This window comes from Colias philodice, chromosome 16 (genome assembly GCF_061535455.1).
Source record: "Colias philodice isolate Cphi_HAF_F1 chromosome 16, ilColPhil1 Martin Lab GWU primary, whole genome shotgun sequence".
NCBI lineage: Eukaryota > Metazoa > Arthropoda > Insecta > Lepidoptera > Pieridae > Colias > Colias philodice.
Genome location: NC_143101.1, coordinates 175,978 through 200,775, shown reverse-complemented (window position 1 = coordinate 200,775; position 24,798 = coordinate 175,978). Strand labels below are relative to the sequence as shown.

General features: G+C 31.8%; 1 protein-coding gene across 3 annotated transcripts in view; it reads right to left on the bottom strand.

The window, feature by feature from the left end:
• The window catches only part of LOC149481376 (uncharacterized), a 465,629-nt gene extending 457,157 nt beyond the window's left edge, over positions 1-8,472 (bottom strand). For all 3 annotated transcript variants that reach the window (XM_089705004.1, XM_089705005.1, XM_089705006.1), the window contains exon 1: positions 8,338-8,472. The gene's annotated coding sequence lies outside the window, so the exon portion shown is untranslated. The remainder of the gene's footprint in view (positions 1-8,337) is intronic.
• Positions 8,473-24,798: the final 16,326 nt, after the last annotated feature.

Genomic DNA, 24,798 nt, shown 5'->3' with positions numbered 1-24,798 from the left:
CTCAACTTACGGAAACGAGAGTAACCTGCGTTGTCTGTTAGTTATTGTATAGTCGAATTTAACGTTACATGGAAATTGGCATCTAATTATATGAATAATACTTATATTAAATCTGTAGAGGTCAATTCTGTACATGAAATATATTTCCTAAATAACTATCACGAGGTGATTAGGGATCGACACTGACGCCAAAAATTTTTGTTCGTCTGTCTGTCTGTATAACCGTTATAGAAACAAAAACTACTCGACGGATTTAAACGAAACTTGGTACAATTATTAGTATGAAAGAAATGTTCTCCATATTATATAAAAAATATCTCCCGACATCATAATTAATGTCTATCTTTTATGGTTGAGCTTAGGAGTTCAAAGCTTTCTGATTATATTTGTCTACTAGCTGTGCCCGCGACTTCGTCCGCGTGGAATAGTGACTATGGGACCTATGACCATGGGCTCAGGGTGAGGCAACAATAATTGTTTATATTTTCATGCTTCCACTCCCACGCCCACTCCCAGGCCCACGCCCACTCCCCTTCACAATTGGTACCTACCAGATCAAAGCCAGGGTAAGCGCCCCACCCAGCCCCACCGTGGCTACGCCCATGCTGAATTACTACTTAACATACAATTATTGAGTAAATACGTACTACCATAAATAATTAAAAGAATTGTTATTAAAATTTCTTACTAAACTGAGCTAAAAAACTTACGTACCAACCAACTTATTAAAGAAAATCATGAAATGAAATGCCTAACCTATACCAAATAGTTACTACATAATATTGTAATTAAAAATTATGATTAGTATATAATATCGAAAATCAAAAAAGAAATGCCTAACTAATTCTACGTAAAATTTCTTTTAAATTATGTCATATTATTTTTTAGGAACCAGGGGGGGAGAGGAGCAAATTCTATTTCCTTCCTTTCTTAAATGGATGTTTTTAATAATGTATGGTGTAGCCACTGATCAGCTTAATCGATACTCAATTTTTATCAAATCCAGCAACAAATCCAAATTAGATGTTTCCTGTCTCACGCACGTAACTAAAGGCTGAAGAGAGAGAGAGAGGGAGCACGTAACTTAACCGTTTAGACGAAGAAAAGTGTATAGAAAAAGGAATAAATAATTTCATAAACTTCCCAACGATCTTTAAAAATAAATTATTATATCATTTTTTTCATTCCCACTTTTACCCCTATGTAGGTATAATAAGTGGATGAACCGATTTCGATACAATTTATCTAAGAACCAGCGCGGCGTCGGAAAATATGCTGCCTAACAAAAAAAAGCCGCATCTAATTCGGTTTACCTGTTAGCCAGCTACGGTGCCATAGACAGACACACACACACACACACAGAAATACATAGCAGTCAAACACATAACACCCGTCTTTTTGCGTCGGGGGTTAAAAATATAATACGACAATTTAAAGGACATTTTGTGTGGAAAATTTACCTATTAGAAGTAACCATAATGTTAATTTGACCCCGCCCCCCCTACTACCTCAGCTTACCCCCAAACCCTTGGGGAATTTTGATATGATCATCTGGACATGTAAAGGAATAACTGTAGCGTATAACAGATAAATTACGTTTTATCGTACACTGTACAGTGTACAATAGAATGCCTTAGCAAATGTTCGCCGTGATTACTTATAAATTGTCATAACTTTTTTATTTATGAACCGATTGACATGAAATAAACACTAACTGTTAAATGAAGATTACCACAATACATTAATGAAAACCGCATTTAAATCGGATAAGCCGTTTCTGAGATTAGCGTGCACAAACATACAGACAAACAGACAAAAAATTTTTTAACTACAGTTTTGGGTTCAAGATCGATTTAATAATAACACCTGCTAATTTTTTTCTACATATTTTCATTGTACAGACATCGCTTTTCCACAATTTTATTATATGTATTGATGATGATGATGATTGATGATTATAACACTCTCAGTCCGTTTTAACTTAATTTTTATTTACTCGCATCAGTGCCACCTAAAAAATCTTTATATCGAAATTCGAGCAAAGCTAAGAAAATGAGAAATAAGAGTTCTCAAGGATCGTTAGAGGTAAGAGGCTTACTATTGACCGAAAACAACATATTGTGTTATGCCGAGAACCTGAAACCGCTTCACAACGAGAATTGCGGCTCACAGCTGACCGCGAACGGCATGTACTATCCTGTGAGACCGAAACCTTCACTGAGAGGGTATAACGTCTCACAGCTGATCGCAAATGGCATATTTTATCTCGATAATCTGAAACTTTTACTCAATATGAAGACCGATTGACAAATGATAGGGTGCACCATAATATTATTCGATCTCTTGAAGATGAACATGAGCATAAGCAATGACTAGAGTAGGGACGCGAATATTACCATTATTTGAGACAAGATTATTTGAGACAAGTACGATTAATAAGTTTGTTTAATGAAAAATTAAGAATTGAAACTATTTGGTCTCTTGAAACGGACGAATAGCGAGAGGCCCGTCTTACTGTAGACAGATTTCGACAGTCTTAATGACTTAAGAGGTAAACATAGAAGATCAATCTACGAATTCGGTGGTGTGGTCCGACAAATATAAAAGTGGGTTTGCTTATAACCTCACAATTGATTACAGATCATCTTCTGTATAGGCGATATTAACGTAGTATGTTCTTTTTGTAATGCTTTAAAGAGGAGTAAGGAGTCGGCTTTCGTTTGAAGATACACCAGAACCTTTGAAATCACTACTTTTAGAGGAACATGTGAAATCTAAACAGTTCTTAGACAATATTCGCTCTTATAGTAGTGCGTTTTAAATGATCCTTTGGTGCTCAACAATTATCAGAGGATCCTTTCATGCTTACTTTTAAGATACAAGGTCAAGTTTATCATTTGATAGGATCCCTTTTGCCTGAAGGCCAACCTAAGTTTCTTCAAATATATTTTGTATACGACTACAACGAATAGTCGAATACAAGAAATCAATATTTCTCGAATTTAAAATATTACAATTTTTCCTACAGTAGGGCGACGAATGTATTTTCGCATAGTAACGGAGGGGAACTCGCGGGGGGTCAAGTGACGCGGGCCACGTACCACAAACATGCTTAGTTTGTTGTACCGAGCGCGAAAGAAAGTCATCGTGTTTTTAGTAAAATTACTATGTCAACTAACGTAATTTAATACTTAGGTACATATTATATAATGATGCGCTCAAACTGTTAATCTACATTTAATTTAGATTATTATTTGAATTACTAAGTAATGTAGAATTTAAATCAAATTCATGTTTTCCTCAGATTTTCTATGTCCTCCGATTTTAAGATTTTCTTATCAGAGTATTCAATTTTAATGTAGTTTATTTTTATAAGAGACAATTAAGAACATTCAAAAATAAAGTGTCACGTATTTTTTTAAACGACGAATGACGAAAAACGACGTAATCGCGGACGAAGTCGCGGGCAACAGCTAGTTCTCTCTATACACTTATACAGTAAAAGTCCCAAGTTCGGTGCACGTGCGAGCCACAAATAGCTTGCAGTAAACACGCCTTCCTGTGCACATGCACTTTGTTTATCTTTAACTGCACGAGACAAATAAGCCAAAGTCATATACTTCACTTGGCTGAGATACTAGTTCATTGAATGCTATTTTTGATAAACTTGAGTTCAAATGTCAAACCAATATTTCTATATTTGTCTCTACATATTATTTGGTGTACTTTTATTCTATTGTATCGAAGAAAGCACAAAATGTGCTTTCAAATCTTAGACAAAGTATAGGTAAGAAATTCGTACATACTTATCACATTCATTATTTTAGTAGGATCATTCTTCACTTATTGTAACAGATGCTTTTCGTCAAAAGTACCAGATATAAAGTAAAGCCTTCGCCTTTTCAAAGATTATAAAGGAAATCAGAATTAATTTTTAAAAATGCCTGTAGAAGACTGTACTAGTAAAATATCTAAAAATACTACTAGGATCGGGTTTCCTTATCTTCTTCAGCCGCTCCCGACCAAAACCTTCGTCCTATATCAATAAAACCACGACATTTCAATCAAAAACAAATAAAGAATAAATAACCGTTATCTACCCATCTCTGTCAGACACACTGTTGACAGCGAGACGGATGCTGTCATCGAATAAATCTGACAATCGCCATGAAGAAATAAAAAAAATCTGACAGTCGTGTCTGAGCTTTGGCGCCCAAATTTTGCCGCGTCACGGCCGCAGAGGCGTCAGATGTAAGATAACTGCGTAATTGTATTAACGATATTTCTATGACTTACTTGGCTACCTTTTGGACGTCGTTATTTTATTGGAATGCTGTCGACGGCCTCTTTTTAGATTTTCAAGTCTTCATTCATTCGAGCTTTTAGAAAGTGTACTATTACACTGATCATTGATTCAACAAAACCAAAATAAAAAGTGTACAGTAGTTACGTTATTGTCACATATTGTGATATCCTAACCTACTGATATTATAAGGAAGAAAATTTGTGAGGATGGATGTATGTTTGTTACTTTTTCACGATAAAAGTACTGGAAGAATTTGGATGAAACTTTACAGTAATATAGGGTAAGTAATATAGTTTAAAATCAGAATAACTATTGAGCTATAGAAATAATTGTTTTTTGCCTGGCAGAGGTAGCATATTAATTTTTGTGAAATAAAAGCGAAAACTTACCTGATAGTAAATATAAATAGTAATATTCTTCAATAGACGTAATAATATAATTATTATTGGTCCAGTACAAAATACCGATCGTAAATGATTGTGTATTTGTTCATTGAAATACGTTATATCTCTGATTTGTATCCGAGTGCAAAACTAAAGCTTTCAGTTTACTAGTTCCAATTATCAACAAATTGTACCGCATTATCTTAATCTTTTGAGATATCTATAATGAGATTTAAGCTTGCAGTATGGATTGACATGCTGTTAAATATACGATTTATACTTGTACAGAAGTTTATTATAATTGGCTTATTATGAAATAAAATTTATAATCTTTACACAATATTACATGTAATCAAGTTGTCGTTGTAAAACTTTGAGTAATGTCAATGAATGTGTCCCAAATACTTTGAATAATTCTTGCTCACAGAGCTATAAAATATTATATCATTTACATAACATCACAAAAATACATGTTTTAATATGAATGTGATGAATAAAATTATTCATAGTAGAGTATGAAACGACGTATCTATTTAAAATATCAATTTCTCTTTTACTTAAAAACAAGGTGATCAGTCTTCTGTATAGATCAATTTCCTTAGATATTGAACCAATGACTTGTTAATTCTAATGTTTTTTTCCCACATACAAGGAAAAGATAGGTATAGTACTAAGTACTAAGTATAGCGATAAGGCCGCCTTTTTGGCTATAAATTATATTGTCTTTTTTCTTTTGTTATATTGTCTGTTTTTATTTGGTGCTAAATAAAGTGTATTTATTATTATTATTATTATAGTATATTATATTATGAGCTGTATAAATTATACATTGTTATACTAAGTCAGAAAGCGGGTCGACTTCAATATCAATAAGTTTAGCATTCGTGACTCTAGTCAGTTGTATCGAATGAAATATATATTATTGTTATATTTACCGCTACAAGCCGAATGCATAAAATTGATTTAAAACGACTAACATATTACTCTGCCGTGAAGAGAGGCCATGTCAAGATTTCTTGCTGGCTCTTCTCTATAACTCTACTTTCCTAACCTACTTGATATAAAGAAGAGTTTTTGAATGGATATTTCTATTATTCTTGAAAAACAATCTCTAAAATAAGCACTATCATTTTTATGGGCCATAATAATAATATCAAGTATTTAGCAAGACAGGAAAAGCTCAAGGGGTCAGTCGCAGAATAGATTAAGTAAGTTTGTGTGTATTTACTCTGTTGTCTATTATATTATGAAGAAACAGAATAACTGATTAACGTTATTTTTAACACTAGCTTTCCGCCCGCGGCTTCGCCCGCTTTGTCTAAAACAATAAATTATATACTAAAACCTTCCTCTTGAATCACTCTATCTATTAAAAAAAACCGCATCAAAATCCGTTGCGTAGTTTTAAAGATTTAAGCATACATAGGGACATAGGGATAGAGAAAGCGACTTTGTTTTATACTATGTAGTGATAAAGAATAAAGGATTATTGACGAGCATCAAGTATACAAGATAAAACTTATCCTTTTTAACCCTCAAAGCCGGATCTATCTGCTTAATAATTCAAGATACTATCACAATGTAAAACTATTATTGAAGTCCCATAAAAATGTCCAAGTTGAAGAATCCAGTGAGGACGGGTAGTATATGCAAATGTTACAATGTCGCGTGCGATGCGACTTGCATTGCAATTTCGGATTTAATATGAGACTATTAAACTTGCTCAAATTCTCCAAACATGTGTTAGTAACGGTAGACGAATACCGTCATGTAAGGAACACATTTTGGTGGTCTTAATCTATACTAATATTATAAAGAGGAAAGGTTTGTACTTTGTATGTATGTATGTATGTATGGTTTTCACGCACAAACTACTAGACCGATTTTGATGAAATTTGGCACAGATAATGTTTAGACCCTGAGAAAGAACATAGGCTACCTTTTATTGCTAAATATGTACCACGGGCGAAGCCGGGGCGGACCGCTAGTCATAAATAAACGGAAGCTTTACTATTGCGCAAGAGTTTCGATTTAATCTGTTAAAAATATTATAAGATGAAAATTATATGTGTGTGATGTATTAGTGAATCGTTTATTACCGTTTATCATTCATAAACTTTCCGCCCGCGGCTTTGCCTGCGTTTTTGAATCAATTTATCAAAATAAATAAAAAACCGCATCCTTTGCATACTTTTAAAGATCCAATCATAAAATATAACGACAGACAGAGGAAAAATACTTTATTATAAAGATAGTAAGTAGTAGTCTTATGTAGTTGTTGCGTTATTTATACATTTTCATGCTACATATTTTACTTGAAAAGACCGAAAGTATTATAAATAAAATATATGTATTTTCAAGTGTTAACTTAACGTATTTATTTATCGCACTAGCCCGAACACCTGCTTTCGACGTGTTGACTCTGCCTCTTAAGCCTCATGACGAAATGTTTACACTCGCCGGACGCTGTTGTGTTTGCTAATTAATTGAGTTATCAAACGTTCTTTTTGTATTATTATTATGAAAGTAAGATTGTCTTTTGTATCTAAATTTATAAGTGCACGGTGGGATAAAACAAACATGAAAGATTGACTTAAAATTGACGTAAAGTTTGTAGAATTACTTAATTTAATAATAGAAACTAGGTACTTGTCTCATCTTTAACTTGTGACAATTAAATTTAAAAATTGAAGAGAAACTGCAAATAAACAAAAAGCTCTACCTACTAGAGGCGTTTTCTAGATGCTTTGTAGATCTTAAACACTTATTAAATAAAAATCTAAAATGGAATGTTTACTTCTACTGTTATAAAACTTAGCATATATACTATGCAACAGTCAATTATGGGATATCATTGAGACAATCTAGGAAGCAAGTAGGTACATTCGAACATTTCAAGTAATATCTTCATGATGTCAGCACTTAATTATAATCATCTTAACGAAGTAAAGTTGAATCAAAATTGAAGCGAGACTTTCGCGATGTGTACAGATAAAGCTTGCTTGTAATTAGCAAGATTTTACAAGATTCCGAGATATTTTTTTATATCTTTTATTTATAAATGTTTTTACAAAGATAGAGAAGATAACAGAATAACTAATGACCATGATAACTTATTAAATTAATAAGTTTTGATTGAAAGCTCGATTAAGTTCACGACTTCTCTACATCAGTGACTGAGTTAAAACTAAAGCTTTTAACCAAACAGGAAGCTTTCTATATAAATGTACTTACAAAGAATCGAGGGAGCTTTTATCATTCTCAAAGTTCTAATTAAGTAGGATGAAAATTGAACAGATATCGGCAGTTCACGATTGCAAAAGTTTGACAGAATAAGAGACTATACACAGCTAAAATAAACTAAAATAAAACTGATATAATAGAACAAACGTTTATAAATACATATAATGCCATTTTGTGACCTCTAGGCCGCTGCCCGCAGGCACCTGCTGTGCTAAACTCATACTCATGCGTTAACAACTTACAACTTTACTTAGCTTTCAGTTGTGTTTTAACGTGTTTCATGTATACTACCTATGAGTCACTTATATACTTTATGTATAAGCTTATATACTACTCGAGGTATACTGGTATAACTAATGTCTAATAGGATTCAAGTTAGTTACTAGAATAAAAATAACAACAAACCGTTTGCAAATTCCAACACACACAACCAAGGTCAGTGCACTTCACACACTCACTCACTACACCACACTCACAGTGCACTAATTAGTGAAAATAATCCAGACATACGGCACAGGTGTTACCACGTCGGCGGTTGGAGGCAGACTGCCGCCCGCGCGCCGTACGCCGACTCTTGCGCAGCTTTTTGCTAAGCTTCAGATATGTCTCCCACGACATGACGGTTGTCGTTGATTAAGCTCGTAATACTTGAATTGAAAACGTATAAATTATATTGAACTTATACTTTTATACTAATGAGTAACTTGTGTGTAAAATATATTTAGTTATGGACATGTTTTATTGAATCTTTGGAAGGAAAAAAGCTTTTCTATCATGTTGTGTGGTTTATGCAGGTTGGTGAACTGGTTAGTGCGGAAGTAGTAATAAATAATATTGAGAATTTATAGCTGCTGTTTAATTATTTTGACATTTTATGGAATATAATTAAAGTTCTTAACGTAATTTGATTAGATTCTAAAAGATTTTAATGAAAATTTATTATTTTTCTAATATTTTTTAAAAAGATTCATTAGCGAATACTTTTGTTTTATCATTACCATACGTCAAGTTCAAGATTATAGAAATATTTGCATAAACATAAAGATTTAATATAAATTATGTCGGTTAAAAGCTACAAGTAGAGTCTAGCGATATCTGGTTTAACGTGTTTATGAGTTAAGTGAAAATTAATAAACGTTAATTTCGATTTCGGCTTCGAATGCTCGACAGTTTCTGATGTTATCTTGAATTAAATTAATGATGCGTTTTCATACACACAGTAATAATATTAATATTAATAATTGTTTTGATAGCTCTACTATTTTAATTTATGTTGGTACATATCATACCGGTAGGTAATTAATATCGAAAATAATTGAAAACATAACAGGTTGGTATATATAATTAAATGTTCCATATACATAGATTTTCTAAACTAAATCACGACTTTTAAAGAGACTCTAAATATGACTCTATCCAGGAGTAAGATGAAAGTTTGCAAAATTTCAAATTATTGAAACTTTTTGAAGTGACACTTCTTGAACTTCTTTAACTTCTTTATCGGGGTTGGAAAAAAAATTAGTGTAACATTTTTCCGTTACGCGCCATCTTTTTCTTATTCCTACCACGCGTGATTTGACATATTTCTGTAAAGTTGCATATAGTAAATTATTTTTTGAAAAATAAGGGTATAAAGAAGTTTCACTTCTTACGTGTGTACACACGCACACATTTTTTTTAAATCAAAGGTATTACTCATTTATTATTTTAATTTGCAAAAAATAACTACGAATAAATTAAGGAAACTGATGTTTTCCTACAATTCGTGTCTGTAGGTGAGAAGTCACGAGACTCATAACTAAGGGACAATCTCTACCAAACAACTTGTGATAAAGGAAAAGCTAGAAACAGTAAAACTATACAAGTAAAATACGAGAGCGTTATAAATAGTCACCTTACCAGCATCCTGGTTGTAATGTTTTATATATTTTGATATATTGCCTTTTAATAGATCATAAAAACTGTTTCTTGATTAATGTTTCAGTAATTGCTATTATTAAATAATAAAGTAATTTGATATCAGCGGCACGCAAGATGATTTGCATAACTTCGGAAGGCCTATAAATCTGTTTACATCGAAGTGTCTAAATAGTAAAATAACTTGTTTGAAAATAATTTACATCTGTTGCTGATTGATTTTTTATCAAATTCCTAATTTATTTTTAAGCAGGATGAAGTTAAGTGACATCAGAATTATTACTATAAAATAATTAACATATTAGGTGTTGATTCAATGACTGGCTGCTTATAGAAGAACTTTTTGCCAATACTATGAATCACAAGCAAGTGAGTACAAAATCGGCTTACCATCACATGAACCATTTCTTTCAGACAACCAGATATGTGGGATCTAATAAAGAAATATATTTTTGTAAACTTCATTAAATACTTTGCATTTGTGCGATTAATATCAATCAATAAACCATAATTCTAAATAAAATGTAAATTATATTAACATCAAGACATGCATAAACACATCCATCAAACGCTCGCGCTGGACAGTAGCGGCCGTGGACCGGTTCAACCAACAGTGCGACAGGCGACAAATGTAAAACTAATTGCCAATATATCAGAATCCCTGTATTAGTTACAAGGATTTGTATTATATTAATAATTTCCTTATCACGTGCACTTCATACAAAAACTGGTCAAAATGACAGAGCCTTTGAAACTGTCTGTAACTTGATATCACTAAAATTCAACCCGAATGTGTATTGTGGAAAGCTTTCATCTGTTCTGACAATAAAGGATATTAAAATACAAACCAGAATATTATCTATTACCTGACAGCTCAGTTAAATTAGACTAGGTCCAGCATAACCTAAGATACGATTTAACAACACCTTGAAGAACGAATTCTCAAATGTTGTATATAAACGTTTATTAAAGTGAGCATTCTCTACTATAAAAGAGTTGAAAAATTGATTACAAATGAAAAACTATGACTATGTAAATTACAAAATATTCCTCAAAAACACAAGAGAGCTAAGATCTAAAATAAATTCGTAAATCCTTTTATGCTTTAAAATAAAATAAAAGTGTCGGCAAAAGCTGACATCAAGAAAATGAAGAGAGCTATCTGATGGCCGCCATTGTGTGCGTTTACTCATTTCATAGCCGTCGAAAACTGCCTTTAGCCCCTCCACCAGTAGAAGCTGTACTATAGCTATAATTTCTATCAGACTGATAACCTTTCAACTACCTTGTTAGTAACCTTTTCAAATAAAAAAAGGTATATATTATACAGGTATTATATTGAATTTTTCATTCATTCATTCATAATATTGACTATTGTTAATGTAACACGACTAAGTATTTATTTGAAAATTAGATAAATAATGATTAATATTGTAATATTTTACGTGGCACATGCGTGGATATTTAAAATTTAAATACAAAAAAAATCAAACCGTTTTTTGTCGATTCTAATTTATTCCAATTACGTAACAGTTTCATCATATTCATACGCATCATATCTTAATTTTCTCTATGTCTTTGCATATTTGGAATAAGAAATTAGAAAACAAGCCTTTACGATCAGCTAGTATAGTATATCTCACTGTGTAGTGCTACACCACACTTGTCGAACAAGTAACTCGATACTGAACCCACCACATTGTTGGATTTCTTATATTCCCGCACTTCATGCGATCGGCAACGCATAACCGGTCCCAATTATTATATTAATATTTCTACTAATATTCAATTGTTTATAGCAAAAACTAGGGAGTCAATTTTTTAATAAGTAAAGTCGAATTATTTGTATAAAATTTCAAAATACGTACGTACGTAAGTAAGGATCGGAAACTTTAAAATTGTTGTTTAGTGCTATTATATTATTCCTAATACAGGACATTATTTATTTTTTTTGTGTTAATTACGCTAAAATTGATCACATTCAGCCCGATACAAATTAATTTACTATATAAATACATTTTTAGCGATAACTCGAAGAATTTCCTATCTAGAATTTATTCCAGTGTAATTATTTTGTTTTTCATAATATGTAAAACAAGAATTTACTATCCATACCTATAAAGGTTATAACTTATAATAAATATTAATACCTATTCTTCTTAGTACAATATGCGGCGTTGTTATATGTCAGTATGGATTTTGAGCCCGGTTGCCCCAATGTGTTTGTAATTTGATACCGAGTGCACCGAGCCACGCTGTACCTACCTGGGTGTGGAAGCTTTTTTATTGGTTTAACTCGTCTATTATTTTTCATTTGTCTGTCTTTATTATTAGGAGTACCTACATTTAAATTGTAGACGAGTAGTTAAATAAATACTATTGAAAAGTCTTAATAAAATGCGTGAAAGCTTTTAAAAGCTCTTCTAAAATGTATTCTTGAAGAACCAGTCAGAATTTTATAAATAATTTTCAATTTCTAATGATCCTCAATTTGTAGAGTATGCATTTAAGTTGATTATCAGAACAATAAAAACAATCATTAAATTGCTATAGTTTTATTATGTTTTACTCTTTATTAGAAGCCAACCATGTAGGAAAGCTAACATCTTTATGACTCCGCTGTTCGCAAATAAATAACTTAGACCATCCCTTATCAAAAATTGGCATTAAAGTTCAGCTACCAACTTACGCTAATTGTTAATTAGTATAATAATAAACAGCGTCCGGAGAGATCTCTGATATCGACAAAGCGACCAATCACGGCCTGATTTATACCCAACATGAGTTAGATGATAATCTGTTTAAACTGTAATCTATTAAGGAAACGTATTTAAGTACTGGATAATATTTTTTGTGAGCCAGGGACGGATTCACCGCTTGCTTACAAAGTTTAAAATCGTAGTTTCAAAAATAACAATCATACAAAAAAAAATTGTGTGCGTGTACCAGTGTACACGTACGTAAGAAGTGAAACTTCTTTATGACCTTATTTTTCAAAAAAACAACTTTACAGAAATACATCGAATCACGCGTGGTAGGGATAAGAAAAAATGGCGCGTAACGGAAAAATGTCACGCGTAACGAAAAAATGTTACACTAAATTTTTTTCCAACCCCGATAAAGAAGTTTCACTTCAAAAATATTTATGTTTAAATTTAATATAATGAGTTGGTTATATAATACCATATTTATGTAAATGATGACAATTCCAACTTTCTTGCAGGTCGAAACATAAAAATGCCTCTTTCATCTGTAGACAAAGGCTTAACCTCATTACTTGTTCAATTATGCTTAACTCCAGCGTGCTTTCTTGCGAATATTGATTCAACTAATAATTCTGCCAAATGGTTGTTCTTTCATATACCAATACTGTAAACAAAGAAACAATTATACAAACTTACATACTTCAAAGTCCATCCCTGTAGTATCAATATGAGACCGAAAAAGTGTAGTCCGTGCTGGCCACAATTAATATATGCGTGAGACCAAACGTTAATCGATGTTAAGTCCCCAACATTCGTTTAGAACAAACAAATGGTCACGTTTAGAAGTTAGATGTCTTTCCGGGGGTGTTTCTAGACGCAATTTCTAATTTTCATCTAAATAATTATGGGTTGTGATTAGAATTTTAAGAATGATGAGTTTTAAAATGATATTTGAAATTGAAAAGTTTCTATGGAAAACATAACAGCATATATATAAATTTGACACGTAAATTGTTTGTCCGCCTTTAACTTATAAACTACTAAACCGATTTAAATAAAATTTTCACTCTGTGTGTAGTTCTAGACAAGTTAATAAAGAAATATTTTAACTCGTAAACTACTAAACAGATTTCAATAAAATTTTGACTCTGTGTGTAGTTCTATCCAACAAACCTTAGCGAGCAGTTGGTTGTTACCCCAATACATACAAAAGCTTTCTACTTCCAATTATTTCATATTATTCAATCATCATCATTCGTCCATTATCCCCATAATGTTATATAATAAAGCCCTTTTAAGGAATATTCAATCGGCAATACGATTTACTTCGATAATTTCGCATAATATCGTGAAGTCTTCAATTATTTGTGTGAGTGCCGGAGGACTCGGAGGACATTAAACTGTAATAGCTGCACTCTTGATATATGGGATAATAATTGAAATTATTTATAATATAGCTACGGAATACCTATTAATGGTCAGTTGAAATAGTTACTTAGTTGTTAATTGTTTCTTTTTCATATGTTAATTGGAGAACGAGTAAAATATGGTAGAGACTAGAGACGACATCGCTTGGAATATTTTCATGAAACAAATCGAAATTCAAGACAAGAATGTTACATTTAAATGTGTATATTTATTTGTATTTTTTGTTATTTCTCTAGCAATTTGGATGAACTGTTTCCTTAATTACAGCAAATAATAAAAGCCTATAAAATCATACGTAAGTATACAATTTTCTTTACTGAATTCAAGTTACACAAAAATTCGTTTTATTAGAGTCACACGACAATAAAAGTATCATTACCAATATCGTTCACCACAAGAAATAGATATATTATTATAAATTGTGAACATAAATCTTATCACCCGGTAATTAAGTTCGTAATTGCATGCTTTGTCGTGCACCTGTCTCTGTCTGGATCCAGTGTCTCCAGGTTGTAGTCTTGCTACCGATTATATTATTGCTTTATTTGGTAATCTTTTTATAATAAAAGGGAATTATTATGCAATATAATACGTGATGAAAAAATCAGAGTATAAGAATTCAGACAACTTACTTTTTATATCAGCTTAAATAAAAGTTCAGTTATACTGAAAACACATAATCTCTATTTAATTTAATTTCCTAGTGAATATCAAAATACGATATCTTCTTCATTCATAAATTCTTACAATTATTCCAAACGGATCACATCATTTAAATTATAAAAACAATCTCTTGCTCGGTGGCTCCCGGGCTATAATATACCAGTTGATATAAACTTCACAAGCAAGAAGCAATACAAACCTCTTGCAAGTAATAAAGCATACCATTGATTTAAAGAGCTTGTAACCTCTGGTACTATATAATAAATATTATTGAACCGCTCATATAAAAGGAAGACTACATTAAACACAAAAATTAAATCAATTACGAACATGTCTTTAATTACTGTCATATCCTATATGCGATTACGTTTTCGAATCGTAAAAATAATTTTATTATGCTGCTTTATACAATCAAACCATGTCAGAACTCAGAACTCATACCATTTAAATAATACATAACTTCGTGTGTTTTTTCATTTGATTATTATTATTATTTTCCCAGAATTTAGATTAACTACTTGTAATCTATGCTAACTACCTACATACCTAATTAGACATTCAGCCTTCAGGTACCCTAGTAAAAATTTCGAAATGTTTTAATAATAGACATAAACAAAATTGAAATGATTAGAAATAAACCTTATTGAACGGCTACCTATTTAAAGAGTCACTGACAATTTTCATTTCTAATTAATGTTTAATTGAAAAAGCACCACCCATTGCTATATTATCATTTTTGTATGAACAAATAGATACTATAGAGTCATCCAAGCTCTAGTTCTAAAGCTCTATCATGGCTTTATATGATTAATAATTCACTGTCTGTTTTGTAAAACTTAATTTTATATCTTGATATTTTAATAAAGGTTATATTTAACAATCAACTGCCAAAATACGTTATAATGTTATTTACGTCATAAAAATAATAAATAGGCTATCTACTTTTAGTACTTATGTTTTTATTAAAGCGTAACTACATACATCGTATCTAAATATGAATTTTAAATGTACTTTTCTTAAAAGTTATGATGATAAAATTCCATCTATAACAATTAGTGATTCAATCTATATTTTATAAACAACGCTTCAATTAAGAATCGTTGAAATACGATGCGCATGAGTTTCTTGACATAATTGTTATTAATGTACGTTACTTCGGAATATACAGTTACAAGTTCAATAGATTTGGAACTGCCTGAGATCAAATATTCATCGAAGATGCTTATCTAATGCATAGAATTTCTTTACACATATTTAAAAGTTTGAACGTTTTAAAATAGATTTAAATGGACTGATAGAAAAGAAATAACTCCAATTTATTTACAACAACTAAGCCGTGAGAAATAGTTGTATAAAAATATTTATTTAAATACAATAAAGAAATTAAAATATCAAAAAAGAGATGAAAAGCCAACTGTCTTCGCTCCGCTCATGTAAGTGATAAATAGGTGTATATGGAAGAATGTACAATAAACAATAAAAATCATCACAGTACTAACATTTTGTTTAAAGGGTACCAGGGTCGGATTCCCTTTACAACAAATGGGGCCCGATCGAGCTGGTAGGAAGATTACTGATTTCTATCAAACAAACCTATAAGTACACATTACATCGAAACTAATTTTACAATATTATATTAAACAGACATCTACATCTTTATTATGTGACAAAACATACTAATTACTATAGGTATCATTTTTATCCCGGGTCAAAGGTACGATTCGACTCAATTCGTTTTAATTAGATCTATACAACGCTCAATAACATGGAAATAAGTCAACATAATATTATGCCGCTAATTGACACAAACGTGTCGCTTATTTTCAATGATTTATTGACGTTTTCAATCAATGTATGAAGTTCTATGAACGTAGAGTGAACTTAAAAATCTTCATTATATGACAATTTTCTGTTTTCTTTCCTGTAAAGCCCTTTAAATTTTTCGTTTCCAGGGCCCCAAAACCAGTTCAGACCTGTTTCAACCGTCAATATGCAAAACACTCGTCATTGTCACGTAGAGATTGACACTCAATGCCGCTGTCAGCGTCAGAGGGCCGCTCCTCACAATGGGAGTATTTCGGCCTGAATATCAAGACGATAAAGAAAAAATATCATCAATATTTTATCATCAATACACAAGGATGGACTTTCTTTCCCAACTTTATCTCGAATTAAAGATGTTATAATAATTATAATGTGTGCGATGAAAATAAGTGAGCTTTTTGTAGGAATGTAGCTTAAATTGTTACTTTTGTGTATGCAAAAGTAAGGGAAGAATATGAATTTAACATTGTAAACTCAAATTCAAACATTTATTTATTCTAGAAGCACTTTACTTTTGAATCTTCATAACATAGTTTCACCATTTACTACCGGTTCGGAAAGCATTTTAGAGTTCAATATATGTATATTTTTATTTTGGAGATTAACTGCACCAAGCTGTTATCTTCGTAATGTCAAAAGGATTGCTCTCTGGCGAAGTTATGGCACAGGTTTAGATTGCAGAACGACGAAGACAGACACACAAGATTGGGTTTTAAGTGGATAGTCTAGACGTTAGTCTCTAAAACCTGTATTTATAAGTCTTTTTTATTAAAATGTAATCCATCTTCGGCGGCGTTATTAAATCATAGCTTGAAATATCTCCTAATGCCACTACATAATATTGCTATCCATTATTTTGCCAAGCAAGTGTAAGTGAAGCCATTTGTTTAAATTGTCACCACGCTTATTAAGTTCTGCACTTTTATAGCAAGACATGACGATTAATATGTTTGCTGTCAAAATGACTGTCAAATCAGACCGCATTAAACCAAATAAATCATTCTAAAAGCATATACTATGTGGTTCAAACTCGTCGAGAAAGCCCGTCAGAACACACCAAGTGTGCAGTTACAAAACTGGTTACAGTATCACTAGATGATAGTTTTTACACCCGACGCGCCTCCCGGCCCTCCAACGCACATGCAAATTAACATTTGCATACAGCTTTTTAGTATAATGTGACTTTAATTGCCAATAAATCGATCATAGGAGGGATGCAAAAACCTGCGCTTCTGCCTGCCTGGACATCCCGATCTTATCTGCTATCTAGTTTCTAAGAAACACCGTTTTTTTATTTATGGGGAAAAAACTGGCTTGGCTTCCTTGATTGTTGTTATGATAAATGAGCATTGAGCAGGTGAGGTCACAGGCTCCTAAATTATATGAAAGATGAGCGCTATAATTATTCAAAAGCACCTTAGTTTAAGTAGAGTGATAAAAATGATAGCATAAAATTATGTGTTAAATTTTTACATGTTATAAGATGAATCATGGTTTTTTGCAATAGATTTATCTCAATTAAATTTTAAACCTTGTTTTATATAATTCGTTCAATATACCTATAGTCTTGTATTTAATATTTTTCTAAAATTTAAATAGGTATTCTCTACCTAATAAAAACGTAATTCCACTTTAAGCTAAAGAAACAAATTAGTTTCAATTTTTTTAACATCGCCTTCTTGTCGCCTACCTATTTATTATTCAAAAAATAATAAACGTATTGTTGTTATTTGTTTTAAAACTAAAAATAAGTAGTTAGGTATATTTTTTCTAGCACATTTCTAGCGCCTACTAGTTATGTTAAGCAATAATTCTCGTATAAGGAAGAACTTTTATTGTTCTCGTATTTTTCTAACAAAAAAATGTTAAGAGTTATTAGGTAGTTCATAATGTGTGTGATAATGAATTTACGGCTATATATTTCTATTTACCATATACTTAATACATAATATAGTAATAAGAAATACGTCATATAAGCAAAAGTAGTTTGAAAGTTAGTAGTTACTCATACAACTTAGTTACTAATGTAATAACGGGTAAGTCAGCCATTTAGCACATTTACGCAGTTTCGCAATAAAGGCAGACTTGTAGAATTTCAGCCGAGGAAATCTTTTATTAACATTTTTGACATTCCCTTCCTTCATTTCATTAAATTATCTCAAAATTATCTAGTCATTTTGTGTATTATAAATATACATTAACTAAAATTACATAAATAAAAACAACTAGAAACTATAAAGCCAATTATAATAATATGACATTTGAAGTAAACAAACTAGGCGAATCACACATTCTTTTATTATTTTGATTATAGCACAGATAATAATACACAATACGATTTTAATTGTAGTGCAGAAAAAATCTGATGGAAAGCTTCCACGCAAGTTATGTGCGAAAGGATTTATTATAAAGTAAGTAAAAGGTAATTAATTACACGTAGAATATTCCTGCTAAATCGTTCGTCAGAGACCCCAGAGACCTCCAAAAGATATAAAATTATCAAAAAACAAGTAACCTAATTATGTTCTTAAGTTTCTCTGTTACATCAAATAAGTCGTTTAAAAAGATGAGCTTACAAAGTTATTGTAAGTTCATACTATATCAAGTATGTACCACACATCCATTCAGGGAAAGCCGAGCGCGCTCGGGCGGCGAGGCTAGTTTTTAGATCGAGAAACTTGCTCTCATAAAAATTCTATTACAAGAACAATTATGTCGAGAGAGCTGATATATGGACGCATTTTAATATACGCTACTTTCCTATTGATATTTGTGAAGCTAATATATGATAATATATCTATTATTGAAAATACTTTTCCGTTCTACGCCTCTTCTTTATTATATTGTTATGTATCTTGGAGCAGTATATAATAATGTAAGCAGTGTTACATTTTTAGTGTATTATTTCATTGTATGTGTATATGTGATCTTTCTCTAGTAAATCAGTGAAAAATCGAAAGCACACCCTCCAATCGGTCTTGACAGAATACCAGCGCTGTAGTCGCAGCCTACTGCGACTATGGCAGAAGACCCTTTTCTGGAAATGCAGTGCACACACATTACGAAATTCTCGGCAAACATGATGTCTAATGTAAGTATTGTACTTCTTCTTGAGTGTAGAGAGTGTACTTTTTTTCGGGAAATAAATGTATCTTTATTTCTTTCTTTCTTTCAAATTCGTGTAATATATTCATAAATAGCATCAATAGCGTATTTATGACAGCATTATCTTCGATCTTTGATGAAGATAATGAGCAAATGTCTTCAATCATTTGCTCTACACACTAATAAAAATTTGTTTTTTCCTTAGATATTGTTTAACTACTGTCAATACCAATACGTATGTAGTATCTAAAATAAAAATCCACCTCCTTCATATCTGTTAATTACAGAAAAGGCTATGAACAATTGAACAACACTGAAAAAAATGTGCCGTTTCTCCATCGATTTATGGCGTAGCAACTAATCTTTTTCTAAACAGAATACATAAGAATATTACGATTTACGCCATCCTTATTCCCTAATATATCAAACGATCTTCACTTTAGCTTATCTATCCTAACACCTTAACAGTATAAATATATACAATTTGATGGAAATTCCAACGGAATATTTCATTGCTTTAAGGACTTATATCGCTATAAGGTAGAATTAGTCAAGCATTAGCGGCAAGAAAGTGAGCCTTACCAACGGTTTCACCTTTTATATAAAACACAGACCATATACAGTGAATTAAATGAATAATTATCATCAGTAAAACATTAACTTTTTTCAATGAAGTAATCGATTTTGTAGGAATACTAGCTGTCACCTGGAATACCGTTATCACCGCTTAGTTTTAGTGTACAAATAACTGTGCATTTATTTGATACTAGCTGCCCAAGCAGACGTTGTTTTCTCTCCATAAGGTCTTCTTTGAATATGAATCTGTACCTATAAATACTTATTATATTATTCCATTTATTACATCGCTACATAGTATAAAACAAAGTCGCTGTCGCTATTTGCCCGTCCCTATGTATGCTTAGATCTTTAAAACTACAAAACTGATTCAAATGCGGTCCTATAAATATATAGAGTCAGAGAGTTATAATTAAATAATTTGCTCAGAAAGCTAGTATTAAATAAAATGGACCGATGCACAGTTTTAACTTAGATTTTAAAGTCCCACGTTATCTCTGTAAGGTGTGATAATGAGCAGCCGTAGTTTATTGTACAAAGAAATGATGCAATATTCATAGCTCAGACATCAAAGAGTATAACGAAGCTGCCATTACACGTTTTTTACGAAGTACAGCTGAAGTAGATAAGGATATATGTATAACTATTTACAACTGTTTTTTTATTTTTATTTATAGGTGCGTTTCTTGTATTTCTGTATTATGTACTGCACAAAGATTTCCACGTAATTATTTCAGTATCGAATTATTTGCTGAGCTTTTTCAAATAGATGCGTTGATATACCTACACATACAAAATACATCCGTTAATGGAAAGAACAATATCTTTTTAACAATATTGTAATTAAAAAAAACTATTCTTATAATTATAATAAGTAAAAAAAGATTTCTTCTCATTAACCTCTAGTATCTATGCATGAAATAAAGAAACTTTCATTCACAATTATTAAAAAAAATTCTAAAAAAATCCTCCACACCTGACTGTACTTCACAAACTCAATAAATACAAGAGCAGTGGACAGGCGCAACAAACGTTACGAACAGGAGAATTTCAAATTGCTGCTTAAATAAATCTCACACTAATAAGATTGATTAAATTTATGCTCCTCGATGTAGTGTGAACCTTTTTCCTTCGCGAAGCTTTGAGAACATTCTAGAAGGTAATTTAAAAATAATACAGGATAATAAACAGCCTATGTTGCCTAGATTTAATAACTTTAGAACAAAAAATAGTTTCTTTCACATTAATTCAGTGTTTCGGCTTGTACAAACAGACAATCAGACAAACAGTCATACATATTTCCACTTTACACCGAAATTACCTTACCCTAAGTAGTTAGTTATTACTTATTATTACATTAGTCCCTAATTTCCTATTTACGAAAATATACACCGCGCCCAAAATTCTTAAATTTTTCCTTCTGGTATCACCGCTCATAATTAACCTTTTTCCGTGTACCAACATGAATTCCTTGCATTCGTCGGCGAGATCTTACAGCGTTAATTACTTGTAATTGACACGAGGGATAACAAAAATAATATTACACTTATATACACTCGATTTAACGCAACTTGAAAAAAGTTAATCGATCTAGAAAGGTTATATCTTGACATCTTGGTGGTGGCTTTCTTTATGTCTTGGTGGTCTTAAAGACTTTATCGATGAGCAATTATTAAAAAAAAAATATTTTATTATTTATTTATATTAATCTGAAATAATTCATAAAATATACTTCTAATATTATTATAGTCTATGCACTTAACCTCCATCACTAATCAACTATTAAACCAATATCACCCAACACTATTGGTCTCTTTCTTTCCTACGAGAAATAATCCAGTGCGAAGGAGAGACACTAATTTTATTTAATGATTTCAATGTTAATTAAGGCCCTGGGACAGAAAAGGACTTCAATAAAACGACAAAGCGGTCTCCATTAACTTGTTAGCGTATGAAACCCGATACTCAGATTTAATAACCATAATTAGCCGCGTGCAATTAACTTTTTATTCAACAAGCTTAAAGCCCATCGCACATGAAATATAGCGAGTACTTAAAGCTTTTGCACACTAGAATGCATTGCTATGAAATTATTTTACTTATATTTTTAACCGTTTCCTTGATTAAAGATAGAGCATTGCTTTAAATGCTGCGTAAATTATAAATGATCAAAGTAACTAAATACATATTTTGAATAAAAAATAATGATAAATGAAGCTATTTAACATTAATTTATGAAATGCATCTCTAAAAACAGCTATATAAATATTTTAATGTACCTAACTTTTAGCAAATATTTTCAAGATAGCGTGAACTCATGTTTTAGGCAAAAAAAGTTATTCACAGAACAAAAAATATTATTTTTTCGTGCACAAAGCCTTAACTACACTTATTAGTGATCCTCAATCCTCATGGTGACATTTTATCCTCAATCAGGACATCCTTATAGACTACAAGCCCGCATAGGACAAAAATATGGGTCAAATGAACCACCAGGGGACATATCTAGATCGATAGCAGAGCAAAAAATAATAAGATTCATCACTATGCCGTCACTTGTAAGCTGTCCAACTGAGTGCAGATGAGAATTGAAAAGTACAGGTAGACTCGGTAAATTTTGGTCATATATTTTTGTACGGCATTCTTAACCATCGATAGATCCATTAAAAATAATAAGAAACCGCTCAGTGCCGTACAAAAATGGTGGTCCACCAAGTCGGAATTTTTATTTAATTTCCGAGAGTTACCGGGGGTAAATTTGGTCATTTGACCATGTACGGCATCTGTGTCATACTATTGCTATACTGCTTTTAATCCATTATTCCGCAACGCCGTACAAAAATCATGGGGACAAGGGGAAAAAATCGAGAGTTGTAATCCCCTCTCTTTCCCCACTCCAGGGGGTCATTTGACACAACACGAAATAAATTTATTTTTAAAGTATTTTATGCATAGATAATATTTTTTCATGTGCCGTACATTTTCGTTGGTTCAAAGGGGAAAAATCTGAAAAAGAAAAAAATCCATATAACGAAATGTTTGCTTTATATTTTTATAATAAAATATAAATATACATTAATATTAAGAAGCTCGAGGTGGTTAATTATCACCTTGGAAAGTCGGAGTCAGGTGGAATGGACTCCGTTAAATTGATGAACTAATAAAAAAGCTATGAACGAAAAGATGTGAATTATATGCAATCAGTCCATGAATACAGGTAAAGTCACAAGCAAATGCTAGTAATATATACATATTCAAAATGTACAAGTAAAGCGCTTTCAAATGATACCAAACACTGCATATTTATCTTAACTTTATTTTTTTACTCTGTATGTTTTGTCCGCTAGAGGGCGCCACATTAGATTTTGTGAAACCCCATATAGCCTTTAGCTAGCTGGTCGCTGGTTATCCAGTGAACAATTCAGACGCTTCTAATGATATGTCATTTGTCGAATTCTGATAAGTAGTTTAGAAGTTACGAGGGAATAGATGAACATACATACATGACCTGTAAACAACCATAACCCTCCTTTTGCTTTGCCGTAGTTGGGTAAAAATATGTTAATGCCGTACTGTATAAAATGGCCATAAAGCACCCTTAAAATTGTAGCTTTCGTCGCTTTCATCAGCCTAAAAGATGTGGTCTGCACAAAAATGTACGGCATCGTTTTTTCCTAATTTATCTATGTTAATACTATTTAAAACAACGGATAAAGTGTAGAAAACTATTATATTTCATTAATCTACGATGTTTAAACTTTAACAAAATTTCTGGTTTTGCATTTCTCTATAACTTTTTTTAGAACGGTTTCTTTTGAACGGCAATACTATACAACAATTGAATTTTACAATATCATGTTAAAAAAAAAGTTCCCGTACAGGGTCAAATGACCTTACAGCTCTTTATATCAAGAATTCGATGAAATTAAGATGATTATTGGTATACATTTAAAAGAACAATTATTTTTTGACGGCATTGCTTTTAATAGTACTTTTGAGTGCTAGATAATGTTTTGGAACCGAAGCCGTACTTAGTCAAATGACCCCCTGGAGTGGGGAAAGAGAGGGGATTGCAACTCTTGATTTTTTCCCCTTGTCCCCATGATTTTTGTACGGCGTTGCGGAATAATGGATTAAAAGCAGTATAGCAATAGTATGACACAGATGCCGTACATGGTCAAATGACCAAATTTACCCCCGGTAACTCTCGGAAATTAAATAAAAATTCCGACTTGGTGGACCACCATTTTTGTACGGCACTGAGCGGTTTCTTATTATTTTTAATGGATCTATCGATGGTTAAGAATGCCGTACAAAAATATATGACCAAAATTTACCGAGTCTACCTGTACTTTTCAATTCTCATCTGCACTCAGTTGGACAGCTTACAAGTGACGGCATAGTGATGAATCTTATTATTTTTTGCTCTGCTATCGTTCTAGATATGTCCCCTGGTGGTTCATTTGACCCATATTTTTGTCCTATGCGGGCTTGTAGTCTATTAGCTCATAAAGATAAGTTAATCGATCGGCAATCGAATTTAAAAGCAAATCAGCATGAGACCACCCGCAAACATAATAAATTCATGATTTGTGGTACTTAAAGTACTATTAAAATTTATTTTGATATCGTCACCGGGTGACTTTAA